Source organism: Coffea arabica, chromosome 5c (genome assembly GCF_036785885.1).
Source record: "Coffea arabica cultivar ET-39 chromosome 5c, Coffea Arabica ET-39 HiFi, whole genome shotgun sequence".
Classification (NCBI taxonomy): domain Eukaryota; kingdom Viridiplantae; phylum Streptophyta; class Magnoliopsida; order Gentianales; family Rubiaceae; genus Coffea; species Coffea arabica.
The window spans coordinates 43,217,544-43,239,732 of NC_092319.1; the positions used below are offsets into that span (position 1 = coordinate 43,217,544).

The 22,189-nt window shown below is 37.1% G+C and overlaps 3 pseudogenes; 1 reads left to right on the forward strand and 2 right to left on the reverse strand.

Annotated features, from left to right (window-relative positions):
• Positions 1-1,423: 1,423 nt before the first annotated feature.
• Positions 1,424-8,778, reverse strand: LOC113689519 (probable O-methyltransferase 3; annotated as a pseudogene).
• A 626-nt stretch (positions 8,779-9,404) lies between these two features.
• LOC140007539 (trans-resveratrol di-O-methyltransferase-like) lies at positions 9,405-20,800 on the reverse strand (annotated as a pseudogene).
• Positions 11,383-17,410, forward strand: LOC113689520 (tabersonine 16-O-methyltransferase-like; annotated as a pseudogene).
• Positions 20,801-22,189: the final 1,389 nt, after the last annotated feature.

Consider the following 22,189-nt stretch of genomic DNA (forward strand, 5'->3'; position numbering starts at 1 on the left):
TTAGCAACAAGGAATAAATATCACGAGCAAGCCATGAGTTTCAATTTTGGTTATTTATATCTATCTATGAAATAAAAACTGAATTTAGAAATCTTCAACTTTGGCCCGTGAATTTAGAAAACTACAACATCATCAAGTCTCCAGGTGTTAAAAGCAAAATATATAAATATAGTGAGAGTAATCCAACTAGAAGCGATTGTCCATCTCTTTTTAAAGTAAATATTCACCTTGAATATATGTTAAGAGTTTGACATGAGCTCCTACACGTGATATTTTCATATTGGATGAAGGGAAGCTGCAAAACAGGTTAGGTGATACTAGTGCGAGTGATGTTTGCTTGAGCTCTAAAAGCTTTCCTTTGAAGAAAATTAAGAGGTTGTTTGAATTGCATTTTGAGGAAGAGATTTTGGGAAAGGAATTACTGTTATACTTTTTGGATGTAATTTTCATGAAATAAAACGCAATTTTGAACATCAACGGTGGCAATTTTAAAATTACTGTTATATTTTTTTTTATCACCGTCCTACATTTTCAATCAGTACAATCTTGAACATCAACATATTTGGTTGCACCTACAACTTTGGGTATTTGTCCAGCTACACTATTGATTTTTCCCCCCTTCCAATTACTGAATTGATTGGGTTGTGTAAAAAGTTTTGTTTATGTGCTATTTCTTTGCTTATTTGAAAAAAAAAAAGTGAAAGGAAAAAGTAACAAAAAGGTCAAATATGGCGTAATTTCATTATTGAGTTGTGTAAAAGCTTTTTCATTTTGACAATTGAACATACATATAGAATTTATGATACCTTACTCTTGAAATTCTGGCCTCATCGTGTGAAGGTGAAAAGAAATTACTGCATAGTTATACTTTGATAAGTTGTATAAAACAATCAAAAAAGAAAAAAGAATAAGGTTTTGATGAGGAAAATTCAGAAATTGAAGTCGTACGATTAGAGTTGAAAGATGAACTAATCTATTCGATACTTGAACTGAGTTTAAGAGCTCGTTCGAGATTAATTTGCCAACTAATCAAACCAAACTTGAATAGCAGTTTACATTCGATAGCATTCAAGTTGGGTCTCAATGCCCCAAATGTTGGGTCTCAGTTTTGGGCTAAGTTATCTGCCCTGCAGTCTGTCTCTTGATTCCTCAAATTCTTTCCCTGGGACGGGCCATGAAAAGAAATAAATACTCAAGATCGTCCTAGGAGCTGTTGTGCATGTAACTTACATGTCCGCCTGACAGAATTGCCTTGCAGAAAATTCTTGCACCGCTATTTTCACCTCCCAAAAGAAAATATTGATTTATTAAAAATGAAAAGAAAATGCCACAAAAGATTACAATCGTAAAAGAAGGAAAGATAAACATGTTGGCTTCATACACATGTCTAACAAAAATAGTCCAAAAAAACTATCCACTACTCCTAATAATAAACCTCGATAAGGGATCTCAAGCCCGGTACTGGAGTTATCTTATAATCATTGAACCCTGCCTCAGAAAAGAGTTTTGCCCACTCTCTCTCAGTTCTTTCTTTCCCTGTGACAAGGACCATCATCAGCATATCAACGAAAAGTTGAGTTTAAATTGCCTCATCATCATCAGCTCCTTTTTGCTGGTCACTCAGTACCATGTCTATGATTATCACCTTCCCTCCACTTTCCTTGCTAGGAATTGCTTCTTTGCATTTCCCAAGTATTTGTATACATTCCTCATCATTCCAATCGTGCAATATCCACTGTTTAAATTAACATTCATATCACAAAGAATTCAAATCAGTCAGGAACACATGTTAAAGTTATTAAAGAAAATTGAATTTGATAAGAGGTGTTAGGACCGGGCCAGGAAATAGACAAACTCAAGTTAGAACAAAGTAGGCGGTATAACCGACCATATAATAGATAGGCGGTAGATACCGGCCATATAATAATTAGGCAGTAAAATCGACCATATAAAGACGGATAACAAAGCAAATAAAAGACACAGAAGATTTACGTGGTTCGGTCAAATTGACCTACGTCCACGGGCAAAGGAGGAGCAATATTTCTACTATGAAAAAGAAATACAAAAGCCGTAGGAAAGTGGTTCCTAGGCCAAAAGGCACTTATAAAAGATTTAGGAAATATTCCTAAACACAATACAAGAGAGCCTAAAATATTTGACTAAATGGGCTAGATGACTCAAGAAGCTAATAGCCCATATAACTCTTTTGAGTGGTGCAAATTAAAATCTTCAGAGGACCCTTCCTTTTATAGGCCTCGAGTAGCCGACTTCTTCTTGGCTTTGTGCGATGTGGGATGAAAAACTTATGCCACAGTCAAACATTGCGGCTGTGAAAAAATCAACAAATCTCCACCTTGGCATAATTTGGAATCCCACCATTGACAATAGTAAAACTGCTCCACCTTCTCCGCATAAGCCCCAATGGGCTTAAATCACAAACGAACACCAATCAAGTCCAAACACTGTTTGAACTTGTAAACTGGAAGAGGTTTCGTAAACATATCGGCTGGATTGTCCTTAGTATTGATTTTCTGAATAAGGAATTTTCCCTCAGCAATGATATCCCGAATGAAGTGATACTTCACATCAATGTGTTTCGTCCTTTCATGATACATCTAATCTTTAGTCAAGTGTATGGCACTTTGACTATCACAGTGAATATCAGTAACACCTTGATATAGACTTAGCTCGCTAAATAAACTCTTCAACCACAAGGCTTCTTTGATTGCCTCGGTCACAGCCATATATTCTGCTTCTGTAGTAGACAAAGTTACGACAGGTTGTAGAGTAGCTTTCCAACTAACAGCACAACCGCCAATGCAAAATACATAGCCTGAAAGTGATTTTCTCCTGTCAAAATCTCCAGCGTAGTCTGAGTCTACAAAACCAACCAAAGTATTATTATTTCTTCCAAACTCCAAACATGTATTTGAAGTAACTCGCAAGTATCTGAGAATCCACTTCACAGCCTGCCAATGTGTTTTACCAGGGCAAGACATATATCTGCTAACAACACTGACTGCTTGTGCAATATTTGGACGAGTACAAACCATTGCATACATAATACTGCCGACTGCACTGGAATAAGGAACCCGTGCCATATAATCTTTCTCTTCATCTGATTTTGGTGATTGAGCAGCAGATAGCCGAAAATGGCTAGCAAGAGGAATAGATACTGATTTAGCATCTTTCATGCCAAAACGCTCCAAGACTTTCTCAAGGTAATTTTTCTGGGTCAAAAATAACTTTCCTACTCCTCGATCTCGATTGATATCCATGCCAAGAATTTTCTTAGCTGCTCCCAAATCTTTCATTTCAAATTTACTATTTAACTGCAGTTTCAAGGTGTGAATTTCTGACAAATTCTTGGCAGCAATGAGCATGTCATCAACATATAACAATAAGTAAATGAAAGAACCATCATTTAACTTCCGGAAGTAAACACAACTATCATACATGCTCCTCAAATAACCATGACCCAACATAAAGGAATCAAACCTCTTATACCACTGTCTTGGAAAACTGTTTCAATCCATATAAGGATTTCTTTAATAAGCAAACATGGTCTTCCTTACCTTCAATTTCAAAACCCTGGGGTTGTCTCATATAAATTTGTTCTTCAAGTTCGCCATGTAAGAAAGCTGTCTTAACGTCGAGCTGTTCTAACTCCAAATTATACATGGCAACTAAAGCAAGCAAAACACGAATAGAGCTATGTTTAACAACATGTGAGAATATATCATTAAAATCAACACCTTGTACCTGACTATAGCCCTTTGCAACCAATCGTGCTTTATATCTTGCATTTTCAACCCCTGGAATACCTTCCTTTTTCTTGAAGACCCACTTGCAACCAACAATTTTCTTAACTGACGGCGGCTTTACAAGAACCCAAGTTTCATTCTGATGAAGAGATTCAATTTCTTCATTCATCGCAATCAACCACTTTGCAGAATCATCACAAGAAACTGCTTCTGAATAGGTGGAAGGCTCACCAGCTGCATCAGTTTCTTCTGCAACAGACAAAGCATATGCAACTAAATTTGCATATCTTTGTGGTGGTCGAATGTCTCTCCTTTGTCTATCTCTGGTTATGGAATACTCCTCTTCTTCTGAACTATCTTCAATAGTAGATTCAAGTGCATCTACTGGCACTTGCTGAATAGAAGATTTGGATTGAGAAGAACCAGAACTGCCAATATCAAGCTCCACCTGCTTCTGTGTACTATCAGTAGTACAAGGATTAGAAGACTCCTTCTTGGAAGATAACATAGACAATTCATCAAAAGTAACATCTCTACTGATTACAAATTTTGGGGATTTGGGATCAGGACACCATAATCTGTATCCTTTCACCCCAGAAGCATACCTAAGAAAAATGCACTTTTTAGCCCTAAACTCCAATTTTCCATCATTCACGTGCATGTATGCTGGACACCCAAAAACTTTTAAATTTGAGTAATCAGCAGGAGTACCTGACCAAACTTCCTCAGGAGTTTTGAAATCAAGAGATGCAGAAGGAGAACGGTTGACAATATAACAGGCCATATTGATCGTCTCTGCCCAAAAGTCGTTTGTCAACTCTGCATTGGAGATCATATATCTTGCTCTCTCCAAAAGAGTTCTGTTCATACGTTCGGCCACACCATTTTGTTGAGGCGTCATCCTGACGGTGTGATGCCGAACAATTCCTTCATTCTTGCAAAATTCATTAAATTCACCTCCACAAAATTCCATGCCATTATCTGTTCTCAACCGCTTAACATGTTTTCCTGTTTGTTTCTCAATCAAAACTTTCCATTGCTTGAAAGTTAGGAAAACATCATTTTTATGCTTAAGAAAATAGACCCAAACTTTCCTTGAATAATCATCAATGAAAGTCAACATGTACCTGGCACCACCTTTAGAAGGAGCACGAGAAGGACCCCATAGATCTGAATGAATGTAATCAAGAGTACCTTTTGTCTTGTGAATTGCTGGTGAACTGAAGCTGACTTTTTTCTGCTTCCCAAAAATACAATGTTCACAGAATTTCAATGGCCCGGTACTTTGTCCACAAAGAAGTCCTCTTTTGCTTAGTATGCCCAAGCCTTTTTCACTCATGTGCCCCAAACGCATATGCCATAATTTGGTGATGTCTGTATCTGACAAAGATGATGTTGAAACAGCAGCAGCACCTGTCACAGTAGATCCCTACAAAATATACAAAGTACCAGATCTGTGTGCCTTCATAACAACAAGAGCTCCTCGAGTGATTTTGAGAACTCCATCTCCACCTGAATACCTGCACCCGATGGACTCAAGAGTGCCTAAAGAGATGAGATTTTTCTTCAAATCTGGAACATGTCTAACATTTGTGAGCGTCCTCACAATACCATCGTACATTTTAATCCGGATTGTGCCTTTGCCAACAACTTTACAAACAGCGTTATTGCCCATTAAGACAACTCCACCTTCAGTTGATTCATATGTTGAAAACCAGTCCTTATTTTGACACATATGATATGAACAACCCGAATCTAAAATCCACTCATTGTTAGACCTAAAATTATTTTCCGTTGCACAGAAAATAGTTCCATCATTCTCATCAACGGCAATACTAGCCTCAGTGGTTTCACTCCTTTTCTCCTTTTGCTTTTCTTTATTTTTCAATTTAAAGCAATCAGAGATAATATGGCCCTTCTTTTTACAATAGTTGCACACTACATTTTTATGTCTGGACTTGGATCTACTTCTATTTTCTGTGTTTCTCTTTTCAAATCTACCCCGAACAAACAAGCCATCGGCTTGACTCCCACTAGTTTCCCCAGTAATATCCCTATCTATCTGTTCTTTAGATTTTAATGCAGATTTAATTTCCCGATACGAAATTGTTTCCTTTCCATATATCATAGTATCACGGAAATGCTTAAAGGACTGAGGAAGGGAACATAAAAGTAATAGGGTCTGATCTTCATCATCAATTTTCGAATCTATATTCTCCAAATCCATAATAATGGAATCAAATTTATCAAGATGGGAGAGTATAGATGTACCTTCAGACATCCGAAGCATATACAAACTCTGCTTCAAATATAGCCGATTCTCGACTGTTTTCTTCATATACAAGGCTTTCAATTTATCCCACATAGCCTTGGCTGAAGTCTCCGTTGCTACCTCACACAATACCTCATCGGAGAGATTCAAAATTATGCTGGATCTAGCTTTCTTATCCATATCAGCGAAATCCGCATCTTTTACATCTTCTGGTTTGTTCTCGATTCCATGAATCGCTAGATCAACTCCGTCTTGAACAAGAATGGCCTCCATCTTGAGCAGCCACATGCCGAAGTTGACATTTCTGTCGAATTTCTGGACAACCGTCTTTGTTATCGTCATTGTTGCCACAAATTCTGTAACTTGAAATTTGTCTCAAAAAACTGGCCAAACAAATATGCAAGTCTCGTGAGCAGGCCCCACAGGGTGAGCGGGCCCCACGAGATAAGCGGGCCCCACGGGGATGAACGGACCCCACAAGGTGAGCGGGCCCCACAGATAGACGGACCCCACAGGATGAGTGGGCCCCATAGGATGGGCGGGCCCCACCAGATAAACATGTCTTGCAAAATATAACAACCAGCTCTGATACCAGTTTGTTAGGACCGGGTCAGGAAATAGACAAACTCAAGTTAGAACAAAATAGGCGGTATAACCGACCATATAATAGATAGGCGGTAGATACCGGCCATATAATAATTAGGCGGTAAAACCGACCATATAAAGACGGATAACAAAGCAAATAAAAGACACAGAAGATTTACGTGGTTCGGTCAAATTGACCTACGTCCACGGGCAAAGGAGGAGCAATATTTCTACTATGAAGAAGAAATACAAAAACCGTAGGAAAGTGGTTCCTAGGCCAAAAGGCACTTATAAAAGGTTTAGGAAATATTCCTAAACACAATACAAGAGAGCCTAAAATATTTGACTAAATGGGCTAGATGACTTAAGAAGCTAATAGCCCATATAACTCTCTTGAGTGGTGCAAATTAAAATCTTCAGAGGACCCTTCCTTTTATAGGCCTCGAGTAGCCGACTTCTTCTTGGCTTTGTGCGATGTGGGATGAAAAACTTATGCCACAGTCAAACATTGCGGCTGTGAAAAAATCAACAAGAGGTACAGAAGCCTCTCCCCCCCCCCCCCAAAAAGACATGGTTGTAGTGAATCAGAAGCATGTATAGATGTGTTCAGAATCAGTGCTAAGAATGACTTTAACAACAAAAAGGTGAATATGGATCTGTTGCATCATCTTGGAAAGGTGAACTTACCTTCATTATAACAGCATCTTTAGGAGAAATACTGATGGATGATTTCCTGCAAGCGCATAGGGTCGATCGTAGTACTAATTAACGTGGAGTATTCCAGGGTCGAACCCATAGGAATAAATCAAATTTCTCCACTTTAATTATTTTCACAAAAGAGTGAATGAGAAGAGATTTTATATTTTCATGGAAGAACTAACAATTAATTTGATTAAATTGATAAGAAGTGAGGGAACAATAGTTAAGCAAGCCTAAGGTTTAGGTTTTAATCCAGAGGTTGAATTGATTCTCCAATTACTGTTTTGTCAAGTTATGAACGTCTCACACAATAGTATTTTAAATTATTTTTCGATACATCTAAAGTGTGTCTAATCAAGTTCTACGCCTTTCTTGAGACCGTAAACGTTCAATTACGCCCCATTGGAACCTTGGTAATATAACCGAGTCATACAAATCTTAACCTATTCTCGTGATTAAGCTAAGTGTGCTTATTTATTTAGTGTACAGTTGTATATTGCTTCTCAATTCAATACAAACCCTAAGGTGGCCAATCACAAACACGTAATTAAACCAAGATAGATAAATCATAGCAAAACGCAAGAATTTTAATTGAAAAAATTAATTAATTCTCCTTCATAAGTTTCAAATCATGCAAACCAATTCCAAACAAGAGAAAAAGACCAAAAAGTTAATAAGAAAATCAGAAATTCAGTGACAAGATGGCTTTAGTTACCTTCAGCAAGATTGCATTAGCACGGGGTACACTTTGAAACATATCTCCAGCTACAAATTCCAAGTTCTCAGCTCCTCCTTGATTAGCAACGACGTGTGGGAGATCATACACTGTGCATTTTATGTTAGGAAAGTTTTGAGCAATGGCCCTAGCAACTTTGCCTGTGCCACCCCCAACATCAGCCAAAGTTGTCAAGCCTTCAAACACAGACTTGCATTTGGTCATCAGCACTTCTACAAACAAATGATTATCACTAGCCATGTTTTCATTAAACATTTTCCAAATCGAACTTCTTGAGCGTTGTAATGCCAGAAATTATTCCCATATGCAGTATCAAATGGAGAGGAATCATCATTCTGGAACCACTCGGTCAAGAAATTCCAGGGCTTCAGCAGGACAGGATCACATGATAGAAAAATGTGTGCCCGTACATTGAATGGCTCATCTTTCAAAAGAAGCCGACCTGCAGAGGTGAGTGCATAGCCTTGAGGGTTTTCAACGAAGAATCCAGAGTTAGCCAAGAATCGCATTAAGCGAAAAATGTGGGCAGATTTAGAAGGATGGATTGGGAGGACAGAAATCAGGTCAGAAAGTGTTATGGGCTTCCCATGATTACTGATCAGATCTGGGATTCCCAACTCAACTGCGCATTTTACACATGCAGATTTCTTGAAATGGAACATTGCATTCCACACATGAGCTTGAGCTTCAAGAAGGTCACCTAAATTGTCAGCTTTTTCCATCTTTTTGGGAACTTTATTTTCAAATTCAATGGCTGTAATTCAGTTGTAAATAACAAATGGTCAAGCAGGACTCCATTTATATGCTAGTAAGTAGATTTCTCCAGTGCCTCCTATAAGGCTATATTTGATTGGTTTCCAGGCTTCCAAAGTATCTAAATAGGTTTGGCGGATCTAGAGGTGCCAAACTGCCAAACTTCACCAAACCAAATAAATACGCCCAAGTAATTTGATTAAAATATCTAATTGCTAATGCAATTACAATTACTAATTCGTAACTGAGAAAATTCAGAACGAATGAACCATGGGCAAGACTGAGAGTAAATTGAAGCAACCACCATTGATGGTGACATAAAAGTTGAAACAAATGGTTATGGGGGCTTGACTAGCTCTTTGAGGATCGACGGGGTAGCATTTGTTTTGCAGTGTTCTTAATGGTAGACCTCTTCCACGTTACAAGCATTTACCGAAAAGGTAATCCAAAAGAAAGATATCATCTTCCTTGTTCACCACAATGGTCTGGAAATTTATTAGAAAATCTCATATTAGAGTCAGGGTGCCTTTTAATCTTGTATGGGCTTACAAAAGATCAACAGATTTTTATTTGCAATGGTATTAATGTTCCTTTATTAGGGATAAACCTCAATGAGACCCCTTTTACCGAACACTGGAAGACGTTATAGCCGCTGAAACCAGCATCCCAGAAGAGTATTGATAGGTTGCAATTTTATCATTTATTTTATTATTAATTTCCCCTATTACCTGGCCCGATATGGATTAATTGTTGGATTCTACTCACTTTTAGTATTTTGCATTTATTTCAGGGAGTAGAACGAAAATATGATAACAGGTGCCAATTTGGCAGAAAAGGAGTCCAAATGATAGAGTTTGTCCTAGGGGCATTTTTAGAAAAGAAGACGTTATGCCCATTTTGGTAATTTCTGCGAAGACAAGGACGGATGGAGGGCTTGGTCTTCTATTCTCGCTGGGGAGCCGCCGCACAGTAGCATGAGAGTAGGCAATAGATAGAAACTAGAATTTGCAAAGGATTAGGACAAAAACACCCCCATTATTAGTTCGAATTTTGAAAAGAAACAGTTACTCCCAGTCCCTGTGGATTCAACCCTGCTTACCACTATTTATAAAAATTAACTTTATTTGAGCAGGTTTTTATTATTGCACAGGCTGACAACTTGTCAAGTATTGCTCACTCATTCTCAGTTCTTTCTTAGGCACCATAAAGAACTAACATCTGCATGTCAAAACAAATCTGGGCTTCAACGGACTCATGATTTTCTAACTGGCTCTCCATCACCATGTCTATGATAATCACTTTTCCCCCTTTGTCTCTTCCTGGAAGGGCCTTTTTTTGCAGTTCTTGAGTATGTTCACACAGTCTTCATCGCTCCAGTCATGGAGAATCCACCGTTACATATAAAATCACACATTAAAATAAAGTGTGGATAGAATTTTTGAAGCTCAAAATTTAGCCTTGGGTGGATTACTATAAACTGCATTTGAAGAACTCGTGCATTTATCTTGGACTTCTCATGAGAACAGATGTGGATATGATTTCTTTACTGTTTTAATAATGAATAAATGACCCAAAATTTCAGAATTCTTACATAATTACGCATTTTAGCCAAAATGCAATAGGACTAATTAATAATCACTGTGCAAAAGGACATGTTCAACATTAACAACGTCAGCAATTTAACTTTTTTAATTCTTGGAAATCTTTTCCCTTTTAGTGTGCAATCCAAAACACTTGTTTTTCAACTATTTTAAGGCTTAATCCTAGACATAAACAAGTACTAATCATTGATCAATTGTACATACGTTTGTTCGCAATCTCGAAAACATGGACGTGATTAGCAATCTAACATTTTGAAATATTTTTGAGATTTTTTTTCCATTTACATTTAGTGTGAAATTCCAAAATACTTATTTACTTTGCTTAATTTGGATTATTGGAAAATTTGGCAATGCGAAGTGGCTTAATCATAGCCGTAAGAAAGTAATAGTTGTTGAAGATGCATACCAAAAAAGGAAGAAAAAAAATGCGATCTCAGTTGCTCGTAATTTCGTGATTAGGGTACTAAAAAAACATTCGAGAGCCCCTTCTTTTGGCCTCATTTTGTTCGCTGCTGACTGAGTACAACATCAAGGTTATTATTAAGTTGAAAAGGCTGAACTGGGCATCAAATCCTCAGTTACAGGCATTCGGTCACAATCCAATCGCCTACGTAAAAGATTATTCCATGTTAAATTCACTAATCCCGTCACGTGACAGTTCTTTAATTTTACGAGTGAGTTGAGTTTGGAGAATCTACATTGGAATGCGTGACTAAGGATTTAAAGCTGGCTGGACCAATTAAACAGCCCAACACTACCTGTTGAAAAGGTCTTTGGTTTTTAACTTTACAAGCCCAAAACAGACGAGTCGGAACTTGTTCAAACGTTTTTAATTGTCACTAATCAGCAAAAAAAAAAAAAAAAAAGGATGAAAGACTTATATTAAGTGCAGGCAAATGCCATTCGTCTCTGTGCTCACCTGCTATAAAACTTGAAACCATTTTTGCCGTTGGTCTCTGTACTATTGCAGGAATGGAAAGAGCGGAGAATCTTACTGAGCTTCTTGCAGCTCAAAATCATGTACGCAACCAAATGCTCAACTTCAGAAAGTCTGCATCTCTAAAATGTGCAATTGAACTGGGAATCCCTGAAGCCATCAATCAACATGGGAAGCCTATCACACTTTCTGAGCTGGTTTCTGCCCTTCCAGTTAACCCTTCAAAAGCTAGCCACATCTATCGCCTGATGCGATTCTTATCAAAGGCCGGCTTCTTTGTTCTACAAGATCAATGCTATGCGCTCACAGCTGCAGGCCGTCTTCTTTTAAAAGACGATCCTTTCAATTTAAGGGCACTTATCTTTTTTATGAGCGACCCAGTTTTAGTGAAGCCCTGGAATTCCTTGACTGAGTGGTTCAGGAATGATGATCCCGCTCCATTTGATACAGCGCATGGGAAAAACTTCTGGGCTTATGCTGCTGAAGAGCCTAATTTTGCAAACCGCTTCAATGAAGCCATGGCCAATGATTCTACTTTCATCGTTCAGGTGATGATGACCCGGTGCAAGTTTGTGTTTGACGGCTTGACATCTTTAGTGGATGTTGGGGGCGGCACAGGGACGGTTGCTAGGGCCATTGCCCAAAATTTCCCCAACTTGGAGTGTGTTGTGTGTGATCTCCCACACGTGATTGCCTGCCAAGAGGGAACTGAGAACTTGGACTTTGTCGCAGGAGATATGCTAGAGAAGGTACCTACTGCTGATGCAATCTTGCTCAAGGTAATTAAGGATACTTTCCATGAAATCGTTTTTTCCTTAGCCACTCGAATAATTAAGAAACAATTGAGACAATGTTGATGTATAAGTCTACAACGATTTCAATAAACAGAAATATAAACAATTAAACGTCCAGCTTTAACAGTTGATTTGCAAGATCGCTAACATAGACGCCTGTTGTATGAAAGAATAACAGTAATAATCATATGCAAAATATTTGCTTGAGAGGCTAGAATGTTTGCTAAAGAAACCGGAGTTCTTGGCGCTCATTAATTGATGCGTGAGGCAGTGATGGAGTGTGATAAGCTTAATTTTGTGATTTTACTGGAAAACAGGGGATTCTCCATGACTAGAGCTGTTAATCGAGCCGAGTCGAGTCGAGTATTTGGCTGCCGAGCTCGACTCGAGTTTAATTCGAACCGAGCTTGACTCGAGCTCGTTAGGAAAACGAGCTTTAAAATGTGTTCGAACTCGCCTCGTTAAATGTACATGTGGCTCGAGTTCGAGCTCAAGCTCGACTCGTTTATCACAAACGAGTCGAGTTTCACGAGTTCGAGCTCGAGCTCGTGCAAATTAACCTTAATAAAAACCTATAATTTTTAATTTTTATAATTTTGATTTCTAAAATGATAAATATGCCCTTCATTAACGAGCTCTAACGAGCTACTCGAGTATCAAACGAGCCGAGCTTACTCGGCCCGTTAACTAAACAAGCATGTTTCGAGCTCGAGCTCGACTCGTTAACCAAAATTAACGAGTCGAGCTCGAGCCTTAACGAGCCGAGCTCTAACGAGCTTTCGAGTTACTCGATTAACTTAACAGCTCTATCCATGACTGGAGTGATGAAGATTGTGTGAAGATTCTCAAGAACTGCAAAGAGGCTATTCCAGGGAGAAACAAAGGGGGAAGAGTCATTATTATCGACATGATTTTGGAAAGCCAGATTAAAGACGACGAGTCAGTTGAAACACAAGTTGGTATGGACATGCAGATGTTGATGTGTCACGCTGCTAAAGAAAGAACTGAGAAAGAATGGGCAAAGCTTTTCCGAGATGCTGGTTTCAGTGACTACAAAATACTTCCAGTGTTCGGTGTGCGCTGTCTCATTGAGGTTTATCATTAGACTACAAGTTCAGTTCAAAATTGTCTCATTGAGGTTTATCCTTAGACTAAAAGTTCAGTTCAAGATTGGTACTGCTACAATAATTGAGGTTTCAGTTTTATCCTCAGCCTTTGTCTCCCACTGTTGGAATTTGCTTTGCTCTGCTTGTAATCGCCACTTTGGCAATAGAACTATTCTGTTTTCTGTGTGTCTTGCAATTTGTGGAGTGTGATCTAGATCACATCATTTTTCTCCTGTAGGGAAATGTAGTGGCAAAAGATTCACGCATTGAAAAAACTTTCCTGCTATAGTAAAGCCAGCAGTGATGTTATAGTACAAAGAAAGATGTGGTGGCAGTTATGCCGTTGTGATAGTACTTTATTTTTAAGGCATTTAATGTGGGATAGCCAATAAGTACACATTTCTTACAAAAATCAGGTTGGCATAGAAACATGGGGAATTTGTTAATGCCCCTTTAATTGAAGTTTGGCTCACCCATTTAATTGAAAATTGGCTCACGCACTGGTTTGTTTGAATAAATTATTGGGCTGAATTTGTTTCTTTTTGTGGATTTCATGTAAACTAATGATTCAAGCACACTCGATGTATGTGAAACTAATAAAATTACAACATATGTAAAAATATTTTTCTTTAAATTTGGATAATTAAGAGGCAGAAACTTGGATTGGTTGGGGTGATTTAAAAATTGGAGGAAATGAAGAAGGTAAAGAGAAAAGAAATATGCCTAATATTTTGTTTTACATTTTATTATCTTTATCATATAAGTTCGGACTGAAATGTTAATACTTTCAATTTAATGTGTAATTTTGAAAAGGATAAATATGGAAAAATTGTGGATAAACAATTTGTTTTACATTTAGCATTTTTCTCCTGCTTTGTGGTAGTGGGATAAGATGGTAACAAAATGTGTTTAGGGAATGTCTCAAAAAAATTTTTTTTTTTAAAATCAATTAACTCTTGTCCAAACAATCCTTTAACTCCTTTGTTCCCTAAGTTACTTGAAATGAACTTGCAGAGGTTCACTATCACTGGCTAATTCACCATCAGCCTGAATGTATGATCTATGAAGAATTCGCTTTGGGCAGGCCTCAAATGTCAATAGGGAGAAAACTGAAATCCACTGCCACCCAAAAAGAAAGTTAAAAAATGAATGAATTTTACTAAACCAAAATCAAAAAATCCTTCGAATCTTACTAAATTTGGATTTAAATATCAAATTTTAGATATGTGGCATGTATCTAGACTCGCTAATGCATACACTGTCAATATATAATAGATTTACCCTTGCCATTAAAATCCTTTCCTGCACTGATAGGGTTGGATGGATACCGCATCATCTAAATTTGAATTTAAATATCAAATTTTATATATGTAGCATATATTTAGACTTGCTGGTATATATACAGTCAGTGTATAAAAGATTTATCCTTTTTTATATGGTATATAAAATTCCTTTGTTTGGATTTTTTTTATGATTATTATTATTTTGGTAGACATGTTTTTTTATATCAGTATGCAATTCCAACTACTCAAGCAACTTGCAGGTCGAGTATTGCTATGAAAATGGCGAAATAGCTTTCAAGGATGGAGCTCTAATTGCTGCTGATGCCATTCTCCATGCTACCGGGTATCAACCTACACATGGTTTTTCTTTTTTCCTTTTAATCTGGTGACCACCAGTAATTAAAGCCCACATTTCATTTGCCGAATCCTAATAATAGGTGGAGACCCTTCTAAGTTTTAAGTGGCAATAGCCTAGAGCTGGACAGTGACATACAATAATATCAGGGTTTACAATCTGGTATGGACTGGAAATATACAATTGTACATTTCAAGAATAATAAAATGATTTCGTTAACGGGTGCTTGATGGTTACCTAGTTAAAAGAGTTTTAAGTGTTATAATTTAAAAAAAAAAACTATTATCAACTCGGCAAAATGTCGAAATGCAGTGGATGCATTAATTGTGACCATGCGTATTATTATAGTAAGATAGACGTGATTTAGGTATATTAAGAGTACCGAATGAGTATTCGTTAAAAAAATTCATAATAAAATTAACTACAATTAAGATGACATGGTTGATATTGTTCTATGGAAAGAGGACAGGAGTGTTTACAAAGGGGATTAATATGATATGATTGCTAATTTTTTAAGGGAAGAGGATATAACTATTTGTAAAAGGGATTAATGCTTACTAACTGTTTAACATCCTCCCAAGGCAGTGTTTGTAAGGCCAGGCAGCATTTGTAATGCATTTTTGTAGGATCAGAATGTTGATAATAAGCGGGTTCATTGGACATCTTGGGATAATCTTTGTTTTTCTTTGGAAGAGGAAAGTTTGGGATTCCGTTCTTTTGAAGATACTTATCAGGCTTTTTCTTGCAAACTTTTGTGGCGGCTCCATTTGAATAACTCGGTTTGGTTTGCCTTCATGCATCCAAAATATATCAAGGGGGTGCATTCGTCTCTAGTCAGAGTTCATCGTCCTTCTACGGCTTGGAGAAGACTCGATGAGATCCATTTATTTGTTGAGGAGAAGATCAGATGGTGCTCAGGTAAGGGGATTGTGGATTTTTGGTATGATCGTTGGCTACTTTCAGCTCCAATAACTGAAGTGGTAGCAGTGCATAATCCCCCTTATATGCAGGTTGTGGAGTTTTTATACGTCGGCTGGATGGATCATATCGAAATTGCAGCAATGGCTTTCAGCCCATTTGGTTCAACATGTCTCTTAGCTTTTTCTTTATCCTGACCTAGATGACGTGATGGGATGGTTGCCATCATGGTTCAAAGTCGCGGTCGTGGTTTGGACCGTTCCACATTGGTTTCGGCATATCGGTCGCGGTCTCGGGGAGACGCGAATTTTGAAATATTTAATATTCTAAAAATTATAAAAAATATGATAATTAAAAATAATTAAAAAAATAGGAAAAATAATAAAAATTCAAATTGACTCGGGATGACTCGGAGTGATTCGGTGTGACTCGACCGTTTCAACTCTTCACGGTGACATCTCGGTGAGTCACGTATCTCGGAAACGTTTCGTCGCAGTCTTGTCTCGGACTAGGCCGAGTCGTCTCGGTCTCGGCCGAGTCTTTGAACCATTACTTGCCATCGGCTGCAGGGTGTTTCTCGATCAAGTCAGCGTGGGAAGGTTTGCGCTCCAGCAGGAATACAACGTTGGTTAACAGGTTACTTTGGTGTAATATTCTGCCTTTAATGGTCTCCTTTTTTACTTGGTGTGCTTTGACGAACTTATTGTCTCTAGATCTGACTTTGAGAAAGCGTGGCATCTCCTTAGCGTCTAGATGTGATTGCTGCCTACAGGAGGAGGAGTCGGTGAGTAATTTGCTGCTTCATGGGCCAAGTGCTACAATCGTCTGGGACCATTTTACAAGAAGATTTGGTATTCTTGATGTCATGAAGTCCTTACTTTCGGCAAAGCGGGTTTCTTGATTTTATTCATCTTCAGAAACTTTGAAGTATCACATTCGTAGTGCCATGCCCTCTATTATTATTTGGTTTATATGAAGAATGCGCGATCGGGCAAGATTTGAGGGAGCTAGGTTTAATGTTCAAGAGGTGATTGTCAAGATTAATCACTTTATTGAACCGTTGGGAGCCGTAGGATTTTCTTTGCAAGTCATTTTCGTGGGGACATGGATGATCATTGGGCTGGCTTTGCCTCCTCTCGACTTCATCATCCCTCAGTTATGGTGATGAAATGGTTTCGTCCCCTCAATTTCACGTCAAACTGAACACGGATGCCAGTGTAGCAGTTGGAAAAGAAGTAGGGGGCGGTATTCTACTGGATCATTACGGTGAGCACATCTTTGCTTTGTATAAAGAATTTGGAGATGTTAATGTGTTGACAGCTGAAAGTCTCTCGCTGATGTATGGCCTGTTGCTTTGCCAGGAAAGGGATTGTAATCATCTATTGGTGGAGGTGGACTCTAAAGTCCTGGTTCACATGGTTTGTTCAGGAGCGCTAGCCAAATGGCCATTATGTAATGTTCTACGATGGATTAGGGGGCTCTCCCAAGAGTTGGCTGCCTCAGTTGTTTATGTTTATCGAGAGGCAAATGCTACTACAGATAAGCTAGCGGCCTTGCAATTCAATGAAGATGTTTTTTACAATTCCCCTTGCCAGTTACCATTTTGAGTCAGGGCATCTTTAGTTTTAGATAGGGACGAATGCCTTTGTATTCGTCGTCAGATTGTAAGGGAATAGATTTCTTAGTTTCTTTGACGCATGCTATCTTGTTGACACTCTTATTTTGTTTTTTTTTTTCTCCAATAAAAATAGGAGTTGGCACCTCCTCCCCGGGTTTGGGGATTTTTGCCAAAAAAAAAAAGAAGGTTCAAACATGATTTTCATTTTTGAAACACAAAGGGGATTGTTACTATTGATGACAACCAAGTTCGTCCGTTTTACAAGCACGTCTTTCCTCCACAACTTGCTTCAATTCTTTCTTTTATTGGAATATCGAACCGGGTTAGTCTTAATATTGTTCTTGTAATTAAGAGAGAAAATGATTTTACTTAATTAATACTTTAGAGTCAATTTTGATCAGCTAATTTTGACATTTTTGTTTTTGACAAATGGACAATATTTTTTCTGGGTAGCTGGCGTTTTATCTGGAAAAGTGAATTTGCCGTCCATAGACAGGATGCTGGCCGATGTTGAAAAGCATTACCAGTTTCTGGATGAAATCGGAATGCACAAGAGCCAAACGCATAGTCTTCTCCTGCGCCATGGAAAATAATGGGTTGAGCTCTTCCTGATTGGGTAGCATTATTATATAAGAAAAATATTTTAAAAATAGTTTTGCAACTGCTAGGCTGAATTTATCTTGTAAATGCACACTCCACTTGTACTTAGATACTATACTAACATTTAACATTGCAATTTTTTTTTTTTTTTGAAATCCCTCAAAAATAGGATTCTCCATGTAGTATTATATTCTGAGTTAATTTACATGAAGACATAGTTACTTGTCTATTTTGAATTATTTGCAACACTTTTGAGGATATAATAGGATGTTATTTTCATTAACAATGAAATCATTTTTTGATATAAAAGCTTAAAGTACCTTTAGAAATTTATATATCCACACAGATAAAACTTAGGGGAAAATGCAAAAATCTCCCATGAATACCTTATTGCAGTTTACCCCCAAAACTATGTTTGTTGGTACTTTGCCCCCTTTCATGATATTATTAGACAAATCTACCCCTTTTTTATCCTAAGCATTGTTATTTTTCCTTTTCCCCATCATTTTCTTTTTAGATTCTTCCTTTTTTTTTTCTTTAAACATTGTTTAAATCAGTGTACTAGATTAGTCACAACTTGTTTATTTCTTAATTTTATATGTCAATATTTTATAAAAGAATTCTATGGAATGCAAAATTTTTTTTCCAAATGTTGAAGTCAATGTCATTTAAGAAATTAAACTATTCAAATATATAATAACAAAATAGAGATATTGATTAATCCATTATTAGTAGTATCAATAACAAATAAAAAATGAACTACTGTTGTTGTTTCTTCTTATCTTTTTTATTTCACTACAAATAACAATTGTTAACTTTTCTTTTTTATGTGATATATAATATGTTACTTTTGTTATAAGTAGTTGAGTAACTGTGAACTCTTAATTGATTTATAGGTACTTAAATTGTTTAATTACTAGATTAATACACTTTACGGTATAAGTTACATATATTTTGTAATAACAAAGAGTTTATGATAAATTTTTAAGAATGAATTTAACAAATAAAAAAATTAAAAAAGTGGTTTTAAAATATTAAAAATTTTAATGTAAGTCTTTTTGCACTAGAGGGAAACATTGGCTAGTTCCATGAGAGAAAGGGAAAAGAAGAAAATGAAAGGAAAAAAAGGGAGAAAAGGAAAAAAATGAAAAAGCAAATAGAGAAAAAAGAAAAAAAATTAAGATAGTAGGTGTAGTGTTGTCCAAACATATCATTCAAGGGGGCAAAATTTCTATTATTATAGTTTATGGGGTAAACTGCAATTGGGTATATAGTTCATGGGGAGTTTTTTGGCATTTAACCCTAAAATTTAGTAATCAAATTGTACTACTAGAACTACTCGTGTCATTCTTTTGAACAATAATAGAGATAAATTGAATCTCTGTTTAACTGTGCTTTTTATTTTTGTTACATTTCACACAGTAGAGCGCTAACATAATCAGAGGTTAAGATTTTAGGAAAGAAGGAGGAAGTGGTGAAGAGAGGACAATTAGGAAACTTGTGCATTTAAGAAGGTACCCGTGTATATCTTGAGAACTTTTGTTCCCCCGGGGGGGGGGGGGGTGAACTCTAATATTTACATACAATATTATCAAGTTTTTAAGGCATGTTTCAAATGATGTCTTATCTTGTATCTGGCTTACCATTACACTGTCTATAATGATCACCTTCCCCCCATTGTCTTTCTCTGGAATGGCCTTTTAGCAGTTCTTGAGAATTTTCAAACGGTCTTCATCACTCCAGTCATGAAGGATCCGCTGTTTAATTGCCGATATAATCACAAATTACTATGAGAGATTCGATATAAGTTTCAAATCGTGCAAATCGATTCCAAACGAGAGAAAAAAACAGAAAACTTAATAAGAAAATCATAAATTTTTTCTGCTATTAAAAAAAAATCAGAAATTCAGTGACAAGGTGGCTTTAGTTACCTTCAGCAAGACTGCATTGGCACGGGGTACACTTTGAAACATATCTCCAGCTAAAAACTCCAAGTTCTCAGCTCCTTGATTAGCAACGACGTGTGGGAGATCATACACAGTACATTTTATGTTAGGAAAGTTTTGGGCAATGCCCTAGCAACTTTGCCGGTGCCACCCCCAACATCAGCCAAAGTTGTCAAGCCTTCAAACACAGACTTGCATTTGGTTATCAGCACTTCTACAGACAACTGATTATCACTACCCATGGCCTCGTTAAACATTTTTCCAAATCGAGCTTCTTGAGCGTTGTAATGCCAGAAATTATTCCACAATGTGGTATCAAATGGAGAGGGATCATCATTCAGGAACCACTCGGTCAAGAAATTCCAGGGCTTCAACTGGGCAGGATCACATGATAGAAAAATGTGTGCCCGTACATTGAATGGCATCCTTCAAAAGAAGCCGACCTGCAGAGGTGAGTGCATAGCCTTGAGGGTTTTCAACAAAGAATCCAGAGTTAGCCAAGAATCGCATTAAGCGAAAAATGCGGGCAGATTTAGAAGGGTGGATTGGGAGGACAGAAATCAGGTCAGAAAGTGTGATGGGCTTCCCATGATTCCTGATCACATCTGGGATTCCCAATTCAACTGCACATTTTAGACATGCAGACTTCTTGAAGTGGAACATTGCATTCCACAAATGAGTTTGAGCCTCAATAAGCTCACCTAAATTCTCAACTTTTTCCATCTTTTGTTCAAATTCAATGGCATTAATTCAGTTGCCTGATTAAACAACAAATGGTCAAGCAGGACTGCATTTATATGCTAGTAAATTATGGGTAGCAGTGCATATCTGCTCCTAAATTATGGCGGTAGATGCCTCCTGCGCCTCCTATGAGGCTATATCCGATTGGTTTCCACGTTTACAAATTATCTAAATAGGTTTGGCAGATCTAGAGGTGTCAAACTTCACCAAACCAAATAAATACGCCCAAGTAATTCGATTAAACTATCTAATTGCTGACGCAATTGCAATTATTAATTAGTAACTGAGAAAATTCAAAACGAATGAACCACGAGCAAGACTGAGAGTAAATTGAAGCAGCCACCATTGATGGTGACATAAAAGTTGAAACAAATGGTTATGGGGGCTTGACTAGCTTTCCGAGGATCGACGGGGTAGCATTTGTTTTGCCTTATTCTTGATGGCAGACCTCTTCCATGTTACAAGCATTTACAGAAAAGGTAATCCAACAAAAATGTTATCACCTTCCTTGTTCACTACAATGGTGGTCTGGAAATTTTTTATTAGAAAATCTCAAATTAGTGTCGGGATGCTTTTTAATTTTGAATGGGCTCGCAAAAGGTCGATTCTCTAATTTTGACTCGTCAAGGAAATTTTGTTTAATGTGGCCTCTCACATAAAATAGTAGAAGGCTAAAGCCTATAAGCTGTCTGCAAAAGATGATATTGTATTACTCAAGTAATTTTTTGTTGTGATCACTAGATTGTATAGGGATAACGTTAAAAACAACTTCTAGAATTCTAAAGAAAAAGTAAAAATCTAGAATTCTAACAGGTGGTTTGAAAGATTCAACTTTATACGGCTGGATTAAGACAATCTAGTAGTTAGAACGCAAACTGAGATAGGATTTGCCTAATGAAGTGCTAAGATACTGAATTGTGGCAGATAGCTTCGGGCCCGGGATTGTATTCTGAATGTTTTCCAAGTTGATTTTATTTGCATCTCTTGTGTATAGTATCGGTGTTCTTATGTGTACTTGAGGGCTTTTTCCATTGAAAAAATGTTATTGCAAATATTAGCATAAGTTTTACAGTTTGGGGTAAAAATAAATAATTAATTAATTTGGGCCCAAATGCATTAAATTTGAATTTTTCGAGTTGGGCAAATAGGCATGCAGATTTTGCAGTCTGGGTGGAGACACTAACAAGTGGTTTCAGGCATAGTTATTAAAATCAACCGGGCATCAACTCGATGGGAGCAAGGGTTGGCGGATTAGTGATTTAACCAACGGGTCACACTATATAATAAAAAATATATATAATATGATTAAATAAACATATAAATTATAATATAAGTAGAAAAATTCTTAAATATTAACAAGTCATAACATATTTATATTTCATAATTTATACATACAAACTATAACTGTACGTGTTCTTTAGTTCATGAATTCATGTTGATATTATACACAAATATAAATGATAAATCTAAGTATCAAATAA